We start from the raw sequence: 11,430 nt of genomic DNA, 5'->3' as shown, positions 1-11,430 counted from the left end.
CTTGGGTAAATGAGTGGTTTCGATGAATCCCCTACTCCCCTAGCTTCTAGAGGGGTTAGTTAAGTGGTTAGAACACGAGTGCTCCCTCCCACTCCCCTTTGATCACGGAGCTGTGTGGAGTGAGCGACTGCTCTAATCCCCCGGCACCATCCTTCCTTGTCAATCTGAGGGCGCAGCTGTTTTGGAAGTGGTGCTGGCTGGGGCCGCGTGGGCATTTTCTCTCCCCCCACCCCACCCCCATCTAATACACATCTCCCAGGCAACCTAAACAGAAACCCCCGTTCGATGACCCTGTGCCCTGCTGCTGCAATTTGCAAAAAAACTCCAGCCTAGATCCAGGGTCCAGGAATGAAAAGAGCAAATCACAGCCCAGTCCTTCCCACGAAATAAGCCCTTTTGGGCTCTACAGGCACAAAAGCAGCCGGCTTTGAAGTTTGCAGTTCCTATCGTACGATTAGATTCCTGACAGGGGTCAAGAAACAAGAGGGTTAATCTTAACACGAGAGAGAGGAGAGAGAGGATTTTTTAAGCCTGTAAGCATGCGCGCTGCTACCTTTCTCCCCTGAGAAAAAGCAGGGAGAAGAAAGAATAAATATTACATTCCAGAAGGGGCTGATCTGGACGAGCAGCACCGGCGCAGTCCCCAGCCAGAACCACCACGGATCGGCTTCGATAGGACCGAAAAAACCCCCGAGCCTTACATTCTCCTCCAGGGGGACGAGCTATTTGCAACTCTTGATCACAGAGTGACGGCTGGTTGCAGCCCAGACGCACTTTTTTCCGCGTTTGCTCGTCAAGAAACGCCAAGGGGGTGTGTGGGGGGGGGGGTGTCTTGTGATCCAGGCTGTGGGTTTGCCGCCTGGAAATGTCCTCTTCGGCTTTGGGCACCGGAGTCCCCTAGCTCCGAAGGGAGCAGGAACCCCCCCCCTTCCCCCTCCGTCTCTGCAGGACAGAAGGATGATTTCTCCAGGCTGCTGGCGGATCATGGAGCGAAATCGTGCAAGGTAAAAGGGAAAACGGTGCATGCATGGTTTTTTTTTTTAGGGGATGGCGCATGAAGTTCATTTTTCATTCCCACGGGCTGGGGCACCGTTTAGGAGTGGAAATCAATGGGGGAGGCCATGGGGTGGGGGAGGCTACGGTGCCCCCACGTGCTTTCTCTTTCCCAGGTAGATTAGTGCGAGCCCGGCAGACGCTCGGGCTAAGCCTGCGAGTTCAAGTGCTGGAAAACTAACCGCGAACTTCACCTCCCCGATGGCCGTCGCTTGTGCAATTCCCCCTTTCTGTGTTCACCTTCTTCTAACTGTCTGTGTAATAATAATAATAATAATAATAATAATCAATCATCATATAAGTAAGAAGGAGGCAGGATATTCTCCCCCAAATTTGAATGCCATAGTTTAAACATAAGAGAGGTAGGGAGCTTTTGCACAGGACTGTCCCCTGCTGCTGTGGAGAGTCCTGCTGCGCTTCTCGGGGTTTTACCCCAAGGGCAGTTTGGACGGGCAAAATCCGCTTTGGAGCTGCGCGTGCGAACTAGTGTGGGGTATCAGACAAGCGCCTGCGTGCTTGACTCCTTGCCTGGCGAGTGCTCGCTCTGGGAGAGAGAGGAGTCGGGGAAGGTGCCCCCCCGCACCCCTCCCCCACCCAGAAAGAGCAGTTTCCCTAGTGATTCCCTGGACTCGCGCGTTTTTGAAAGATTTATATGTTACATTTGTATCCCACATTTTCCCACCTATTTGCAGGCTCAATGTGGCTTACATAGTACCGTGTCGGTGTTCGCCAATTCCGGTATCAGCAAAATACAAGGTGATATTGTGGTAGAATAAGGTTCATGTGTGACAGACACATTAGGGGATCTTAGAGAGGAAGAGTTAGGTTATGTCCATTACGAGCTTCGGTTTCGTTGTGTTGCAGGTATTCAGGCTTTTATGTTGGGTCGGTGGGGTATGCCTTTTTGAGCAGGTTTGTTTTTAGTGATTTCCGGAAATTTAGGTGGTCGTACGTTGTTTTTACGACTTTTGGCAGTGCGTTCCATAGTTGCGCGCGTAAAGAGGAAAAGCTGGATGCATAAGTTGATTTGTATTTGAGTCCTTTGCCGCTTGGGTAGTGGAGATTTAGGTATGTTCGTGCGGATCCTGTTGTGTTTCTGGTTGGCAGGTCTACGAGGTCTGTCATGTATCCCGGGGCTTCGCCGTAAATAATTTTATGAACCAGGGTGCAGATTTTGAAAGCAATACCTTCTTTGATTGGATGTGCCCATAGTGACCCCGTGGAATATTTTGGCAAGTTTATAGATAATATTTTTTTAAAAACAAAATAAGTGACTGTCCGTCCAAACCAGGGTATTTTGGTCAGACAGTAAAATTTAACCCCCCCCCCCCCCCCATGACATGGCGGTTGATGTGGTAAATAGAAGTAACACATAACAAAATTAGTACAGTACACCTGGTCCCAGAAAAGAAATCTTGAGCTAAAGGAGAGTAGGGATTGGGAAGGAGAGGACATCATTTAAAGCTTTGGTGACGCCTCTGATGTGCTAGAGAAATTTCTCAGAGACTGATGCCCCAGGGCCTTCAGCTAAACTTAGAAGAGCTGTCAGAAACTCCACAAACAATGCAGATCCCAGGAGAGAAAAATGCTGGATCCTCCTAGCTAAATGATCCCTCTCAAGGAAAGGAGTAAAGCAGAAGACAGAGAAGCAGTGGCATTCCTAGGGGGGCAGACACCCGGGGCGGTGCCCCGCCCCCCCCCCGGGTGCAGCACCCCCCCCCCCCACGATGCAGCGCAGACCTCCCCCGGGTGCACGCCACTGGGGGGGGGGGGTGCCGCAGCGCGCGCCTGCTCAGAGTTCCCTGACTTCGCGCGTTCGCTACAGCTCCCTCTGACCCGGAACAGGAAGTAACCTGTTCCAGGGCAGAGCAGAGGGAGCTGTAGCGAATGCACGAAATCAGCGATCTCAGAGCAGGCGCACGCCGCGGTACCCCCCAGCGGCGTGCACCCAGGACGGACCGCCCCCACCGCCCCCCCCCCCCTTGGTACGCCACTGCAGAGAAGAAAAGAGAACTGAGTAACAAAAAGACAAAATACTAGGAGGGTGATGTACTAACCCCCCCCCCCCCCCCCCCCGGTTCTGTATAGATCACCCAGATTTGGGCACGGATCTCAGATCTGCATGTAAACTAACAGGAATTAACAATCAATTATCTGTGTTAACAAACAATTGGCAGTAATTAGGAGTTATTAAAAAGTATTAAATATAAATAGAGGGAAAAAGAGACTCTAATAATATTACTCATTACACTCATTCTAAATATAGCTTAACGGTACTTCTAAATATCAAACACAGAGTCCTGTGTATCAGAATATTTTTGTGGTAGCTTTAAGGAGGGTCAGTTTACTTCACAGGCATGAAAAGAAACCCGTGAGAAATAATTGTAAAAAACTCCAGTGAAACCAGCATTTTCGTGGATCCCCCCCAAAATGTGACTTCAGTGTAAGAAAAGCAAAAGTTAGCTTTTGGACACATGCAACTCAGCTTCCACATAGAGACCAACTGTGGCCAGAGTTTCACCAAATTAGCTGTGTCAAGGTGTGAATCAAACATATAAAGGGCGAGTGACCGTACTCACTCGCAAATGCGCAGTAGAGACTTCCCTCTCTGCCCCGCCTCCGCTTCAATACGTGATGATGGGGGCGGGACAGAGAGGGAAGTCTCTACTGGCATGCTGCAGACGTCGGAACCGCTCCCCCTCCCCCGGAGTCGCCGCCGCCCCTCCATCTGGCCCGAGCACTGTGAACTTGCAGCAGCAGGCACATCAGCAAAGCTGCCGTCGGGCTTCCTTCTCTGCCTTTGTCCCGCCCTCGCCGACGTTACGTCACACGAGGGCGAGACACAGGCAGAGAAGGAAGCCCGCCCCGACGGCAGCTTTGCTGATGTGCCTGCTGCTGCGTGCGGCTTGGCCACTTGGAAACAGGATACTGGGCTAGATGGACCATTGGTCTGACCCAGTAGTATGGCTACTCTTATGTTCTTATGACTTAAAGACCTAACTTGTTCTTTAAGTACTCTGGCCCATTTTGTCTGAGGACCTTGAAAATCGGACAGAGAGTTTTAAATTTAGCCAGTAAGTTACTGGTAGCCAGTGCAGTTTTTGCAGGAAGGGTGTGATGTGGTCACGTCACTTGCAGCCTTCTATCAGTTGTGCTGCAGCATTCTGAATTAGTTGGAGCTGATACAAACTCTTTTTTGGTTTGGCCAGTGTACAGGGCATTACAGTAGTCTAGTCGTGATGTTATCATGGCATGGACCACTGTGGTCGGACTTATCTTTTCAATATACAGAGAGAGATTTCATAGCTGCCATAGGTGATAAGAGGCATGTTTTGAAGGTGGTTTGAATTTGTGGGATCAGAGTTAGTGATGAGTCTACCAGTATCCCAGGATTCCTGACCTGTGTTTTTAGAGAGAGTGGTGGGAGGCAGGGCTGGTGGTTGGGAGGTGGGAATAGTGCTGGGCAGAGATTGTAAGCTCTTTGAGCAGGGACTGTCTTTCTTCTATGTTTGTGCAGCGCTGTGTATGCCTTGTAGCGCTATAGAAATGCTAAATAGTAGTAGTAGTACTTATACGGTCTGTGCCAGAGCCGGAGGCGGGGATAGTGCTGGGCAGACTTATACGGTCTGTGCCCTGAAAAAGACAGGTACAAATCAAGGTAAGGTATACACAAAAAATGGCACATGTGAGTTTATCGTGTTGGGCAGACTGGGAGGACCGTGCAGGTCTTTTTCTGCCGTCATCTACTATGTTACTATGTTAGGGGGAGGTATTTTGAAGTCGGTTATTTTTGCACTTGTGTTTGGTACACAAAGAATCTCTGTTTTATTTTGGGTTCAGGCAAAGTTTGTTTGTTGTTTGTCCATTCCTGAGTTGCGGTTAGGCAGACAGTCAGTTTACTCGGAGCTGTGGGTAGACCTCGTTCAGTGGGTATCATCAGCAGACATGTAGAATTTTGTGTCCGTTGACCGAAGCAGCTCAGCCAGAGGCTTGAGTTAGATATTAAATAAAATGGGAGACAGTTATGGATCCCTGTGGTACCCCATACTCCATTGCCCAAGGTGATGATGTGCTGATGCTGAACCGAACTGATTGTTGTCTATCTGACAAATAGGATTTGAACCAGGTAAGTGCTGTGCCACTGTTACCTATTTCTGCCAGTCTTGTAAGCAGAGATGGGAAGGCGGTAGAAACGAGAGGGCATGAAATGAGATTGAAGGGGGGCAGACTCAAGAAAAATGTCAGGAAGTATTTTTTCATGGAGAGAGTGGTGGATACTTGTAATGCCCTCCCGCGGAAGGTGGTGGAGATGAAAACGGTAATGGAGTTCAAACATGAGTGGGATAAACATAAAGGAATCCTGTTCCGAAGGAATGGATCCTCAGAAGCTTAGCAGAGATTGGGTGGCAGAGCTGGTGGTTGGGAGGCGAGGCTAGTGGTTGGGAGGCGGGGCTAGTGCTGGGCAGACGTCGCCAGGGTCGATTTACTCATGCTACCCCTCTCCTCAAGACCCTTCACTGGCTCCCTATCCGTTTTCGCATCCTGTTCAAACTTCTTCTACTAACCTATAAATGTACTCACTTTGCTGCTCCCCAGTATCTCTCCACACTCGTCCTTCCCTACACCCTTTCCCATGCACTCCGCTCCATGGATAAATCCTTCTTATCTGTTCCCTTCTCCACTACTGCCAACTCCAGACTTCGCGCCTTCTGTCTCGCTGCACCCTACGCCTGGAATAAACTTCCTGAGCCCCTACGTCTTGCCCCATCCTTGGCCACCTTTAAATCTAGACTGAAAGCCCACCTCTTTAACATTGCTTTTGACTCGTAACCACTTGTAACCACTCGCCTCCACCTACCCTCCTCTCTTCCTTCCCGTTCACATTAATTGATTTGATTTGCTTACTTTATTTATTTTTTGTCTATTAGATTGTAAGCTCTTTGAGCAGGGACTGTCTTTCTTCTATGTTTGTGCAGCGCTACGTACGCCTTGTAGCGCTATAGAAATGATAAATAGTAGTAGTAGTGGTCTGTGCCCTGAAAATGGCAGATACAAATCAAAGTCAGGTATACACATAAAGCAGCACATATGAGTTTATCTTGTTGGGCAGACTGGATGGACGGTACAGGTCTTTCTCTGCCGTCATCTATTATGTTACTATGATATTATGATTCACAGTGTCGAAGGCTGCCGAGAAATCAAGCAACACTAGTATCTAGGCAGATCATCAAGAAGGGACACAAGAACTGTCTCTGTTCCGTGTCCAGGTCTGAGGCCAGATTGACACAGGTCTAGCCAATTACTTTCAATTAGCCAGTCATCGAGTTGACTGCAGACTGTCCGTTCTATAAGTTTTGCCAGGAAAGGAATGTTATGCCTTTTATGCTTTTTATGTCTGTGAAGTAAACTGACCCTCGTTAATCCTACCACAAAAATCTTCTGATACACAAAAGTGGAGGGAGGGCTCTGAGGCTCTTTCCCCTTGATTTTTTGTTGTACTCCAGCGAGCGTTCGATATTTAGATGCACTGTAAGGTACATAAGTAATGCCACACTGGGAAAGACCAAGGGTCCATTGAGCCCAGCATCCTGTCCACGACAGCGGCCAATCCAGGCCAAGGGCACCTGGCAAACTTCCCAAACTTACAAACATTCTATACATGTTATTCCTGGAATTGTGGATTTTTCCCAAATCCATTTAGTAATGGTTTATGGACTTGTCCTTTAGGAAACCGTCTAACCCCTTTTTAAACTCTGCTAAGCTAACCGCCTTCATCACGTTCTCCGGCAACGAATTCCAGAGTTTAATTATGCGTTGAGTGAAGAAATATTTTCTACGATTTGTTTTAAATTTACTACACTGTAGTTTCATCAAATGCGCCCTAGTCCTAGTATTTTTGGAAAGTGTGAACAGACGCTTCACGTCCACCTGTTCCACTCCACTCATTATTTTATATACCTCTATCATGTCTCCCCTCAGCCGTCTCTTCTCCAAGCTGAAAAGCCCTAGCCTCCTTAGTCTTTCTTCATAGGGAAGTCGTCCCATCACCGCTATCATTTTAGTCGCCCTTCGCTGCACCTTTTCCAATTCTACTATATCTTTCTTGAGATGCGGTGACCAGAATTGAACACAATACTCAAGGTGCGGTCGCACCATGGAGCGATACAACGGCATTATAACATCCTCACACCTGTTTTCCATACCTTTCCTAATAATACCCAACATTCTATTCGCTTTCTTAGCCGCAGCAGCACACTGAGCAGAAGGTTTCAGTGTGTTATCGACGACGACACCCAGATCCCTTTCTTGGTCCGTAACTCCTAACGTGGAACCTTGCATGACGTAGCTATAATTTGGGTTCTTTTTTCCCCACACGCATCACCTTGCACTTGCTCACATTAAACGTCATCTGCCATTTAGCCGCCCAGTCTCCCGGTCTCGTAAGGTCCTCTTGTAATTTTTCATAATCCTGTCGCCAGTTAACGACTTTGAATATTTAGGTATATTTAGAAAGAGTGTAGTGAGTAAAAGTAATGGAGTTATGCATGGATCTGCCCTATTTATATATGTATGTATGTGATTTATAACTAAACAAGAATTACATTTAACAAGGATTTGTGCCAACAAACTTTCTATTGGCATTTCTTCTCAACCCCATGTGTCTTTACAACTGAGCTCATCAGGTTTTCATCCTCAGAGAAGCTGTCAGCTGTGCTCTGCTGGGGTCTGAGAAGTAAGGCAGATGTGTTCTTCCCCTAACCAGAGCCTCTGACTTGCCGTCTTTGGAAAAGTGAATGTATAGCTACTGTTTTCCAGTGCCTCAACCCCCTTGTACTATATTCACAAGGTCACTTTAGCAATTGCCTGAGTTTCCCAGGTACCACTGTGCATATTAAGATGGTTAACTGAACTGTGTGCATGTAGGCCATCACTTTAAGAGTTTACGAAAGGTAGATTAAACAATAGAAAGAAAGAAAGTCTTAGTTCTGTAAATTGGAGGAAATGTGGATGTTTCTTTCAAGAGATTTCATATAAGATGATAGAAACTCCCCCCCCCCCCCCCCCCCCCCCCACCAATTCTGTAGATGGCAATTTGGTGCATAGTTATAGAATAAGGCCAGTTAGGTACATAACATAATTAACTAATTGACAATTGGCATAAATACCGATAGTTGGTGCCAGGGGCGTAGCTAGACTTCGGCGGGAGGGGGGTCTAGAGCCAGAGGTGAGGGGGCACATTTTAGCCCCCCCACCATTGCCGACCCGCCACCGCTGCCGCCACCACCACCACCAACAACAACTTTGACCCCCCCCCCCCCGCCAATGACCCTCTCAACCACCCCCCTCCCGCCACTGCCACCGTCACCTGCCTTTGCTGGTGGGGGACCCCAACCCCCGCCAGCCGAGGTCCTCTTCCGGCGCAGGGCTTTGTTCTGTTTCTGTGAGTCTGACGTCCTGCACATTGTACGTGCGGGACGTCAGACTCACAGAAACAGAACAAAGCCTTGCAGATCAGCCAGCAACGTTCGTGCAGGACGTTAGACTCACAGAAACAGAACGAAGCCTTGCGCCGGAAGAAGAGGACCTTGGCTGGCGGGGGTTGGGGTCCCCCGCCAGCAAAGGTAGGCGACGGTGGCGAGGGAGGGTTGACAGCAAGAGGGGGGTCCAGAGCCAGAGGTGAGGGGGCACATTTTAGCCCCCCCCTGCCATTGCCGACCCCCCCCCCCCGCTGCTGCCGCCACCACCACCACCAACAACTTTGACCCCCCCCCCCACCCCCCCCCGCCGATGACCCTCTCGACATTGTACGTGCAGGACTTCAGACTCACAGAAACAGAATGAAGCCTTGCGCCGGAAGAAGAGGACCTTGGCTGGCAGGGGTTGGGGTCCCCCGCCAGCAAAGGTAGGCGACTGCGGCGGGGGAGGGTTGCCGGCGGGAGGGGGGTTGAGAGGGTCATCAGCAGGGGGGTCCAGGGTCAAATGTACGGGGGCCCAGGCCCCCATGGCCCCACATAGCTACGCCATTGGTTGGTGCTAACAATCACTAAAGCTAGTATTGTATAACGGCAGAGTTGCACGCCAAATCTGTTTTAGAATACTAGTATCAGTCTGCTGTTATGCACCAAACTATAAGCACAACCACTTATGTCATGTCTCTGCCTGTGTAAATAGTACTACTACTGCTTATCATTTCTATAGCGCTACTAGACGTACACAGCGCTGTACACTGAACATGTAAGAGACGATCCCTGCTCGACAGAGCTTACAAACTAATCAAGACAGACAAACAAGGGATAAGGGAATTACTTAAGGTGGGAATGATAAAACAGATGTGGGTTCTGAACAAGTGAATAGGGATTGGGAGTTAAAAGCAGCCTCAAAAAGGTGGGCTTTTAGCATAGATTTGAATACGGCAAGAGCTGGAGCTTGACGTACTGGCTCGGGAGGTCTATTCCAGGTGTATGGTGCAGCAAGGAACGGAGTCTGGAGTTGGCAGTGGAGGAGAAGGGTACAGCTAAGAGAGATTTACCCAATGAATGGAGTTAACTCTATCCTCTCCCCCTTTCCATCCAGCATCTCTCCTCTTTCTGTCCCTACCCTTCCATCTAGTGTCTTCCCTCTTTCTCTCCCCATCCTTCCACCCAACATCTACCATCTCTCCCGATCCTTCCATCCAGTGTCTCCTCTCTCCTCTTCCTTCCATCCAGTCTCTCTCTACCATTTTCCATTCAGCGTTTCCCCTCTCTCTCCCCATCCTTCCTGTGTCTCCCCTCTTTCTTTCTTTCTCTCTCTACCCTTCCATTCAGCGTCTTGCCTCTTTCTCTCCCTACTTTTTCTCTCTCGCTCACCTTCCATCCACGTCTTCTCTCTTTCTCTCATTACCCATCCATCAGTGTCTTCCCTTTTTCTTTCGCTACCCTTCCAACCAGCGTCCATCTCTCCCCTCTTCTATCCAGCATCCCCACTATTCTGTCATTTCACCTCCGCTCTCTCCATTCAGCATATCCGGTCTCTCTCTACGCCCCCTCTCCCTCGCACCCGGTATCTTCTGTTTCCTGGCCACTGCTACTTCTCCCGACGAGCAGCGGCGGCTGCAGCAGCGGCAAAACAACAAATAGCAAATGTGGGGCCACAGCCTTCAGGCATGCACTGTCGGCTCTGCTGGTCCTTTGCCCCAGAGCGGGAAGTTGATGTCAGCGGAGGCAGAGGGCCTCAGAGCCAACAGCGCATGCCTGAAGCAGTGGCGTAGCTACGTGGGGCCAGGGGGGCCTGGGCCCCCATAGATTTGGCCCTGGACCCCCCTGCCGACGACCCTCTTAACTCCCCCCTGCCCCAACCCTCCCCCGCCGTGGGCTACCTTTGCTGGCGGGGGACCCCAATCCCCACCAGCCGAGGAGGTCCTCTTCTTCCCGCGAAGGCTTCGTTCTGTTTCTGTGAGTCTGACGTCCGTTGCTGGCTGATCTGCAAGGCTTCGTTCTGTTTCTGTGAGTCTGACGTCCTGCAAGGACAACGTGCAGGACGTCAGAAACAGAACGAAGCCTTCGCGGGACGAAGAGGACTTCCTCGGCTGGCGGGGATTGGGGTCCCCTGCCAGCAAAAATAGGTGACGGCGGGGGGGGGGGGGGCAGGGGGGCACCAGGGGGGGGGGGGCTAAAATGTGCCTCCTCACCCCGGCTCTGGACCCCCTCCCGCCGAAGTCTGGCTATGCCCCTGGCCTGAAGACTGCAGCTCTGTGCTTGCTTTCTGTTATTTTGTCCCCACTTCTGCTCATCAGGAGAAGCAGCAGCGGGAGTGCGGGAGATGACCTGCCAAAGCGGGAGTCTCCCGCTGAATGCAGGAGACCTGGGTCTGAATGTGCATAAAGTCAGGTGCACTTTAAATAGAATCGCCTCCTGTATCTGTTTTTTATTACTCTATCCTTATAAAATAGAAGTTTAATGCAGTCTGCTGTATTTCATGTAGACATTATGAGAGAAGTGGAGTGGCATATTTAATCAAGGTGCATGTGTTGCATACGCATTCCCCGCCAGACCCGGCCCCTCGCCTCCCTGCCCGTGCCTTAAAATCATCTCTGCTGCAGTTTTTGCCGGGCAGCGGCACTCGTAAGCTGCCTTGCGGCCTGCACTGGGACTTACTCTCTTAACTGTCCCGCTCCTTCTGATGCGGCTTTCTGTTTTGTGAAGGGCAGGACGGTTCAGAGACAAAGTCCCGGTTCAGGCCACAAGCGGTCTCTGAGTGTCGCTGCCCTGGCGAAGACTAGAGCAGAGATGATTTTAAGGTACAGGGGGTGCTGGAGCCGGGGGAGGGTACGTGGGAGATGCACCCCTTGTTAAAAGGTCCTGGCTGTGCCACTAGAGAGGTGTGCTGAAATCACAC

General features: G+C 50.2%; 1 protein-coding gene across 1 annotated transcript in view; it reads left to right on the top strand.

Moving 5' to 3' along the window:
• Nucleotides 1-802: 802 nt before the first annotated feature.
• Nucleotides 803-11,430, top strand: part of GPR153 (G protein-coupled receptor 153) — an 89,379-nt gene continuing 78,751 nt past the window's right edge. The window contains exon 1 of the mRNA XM_030185628.1: nt 803-1,004. The gene's annotated coding sequence lies outside the window, so the exon portion shown is untranslated. The remainder of the gene's footprint in view (nt 1,005-11,430) is intronic.

Source organism: Microcaecilia unicolor, chromosome 13 (assembly GCF_901765095.1).
Source record: "Microcaecilia unicolor chromosome 13, aMicUni1.1, whole genome shotgun sequence".
Classification (NCBI taxonomy): Eukaryota; Metazoa; Chordata; class Amphibia; order Gymnophiona; family Siphonopidae; genus Microcaecilia; species Microcaecilia unicolor.
Note: the sequence above shows the minus strand (reverse complement) of the source record. Positions and strands in the feature narration are given on the sequence as shown.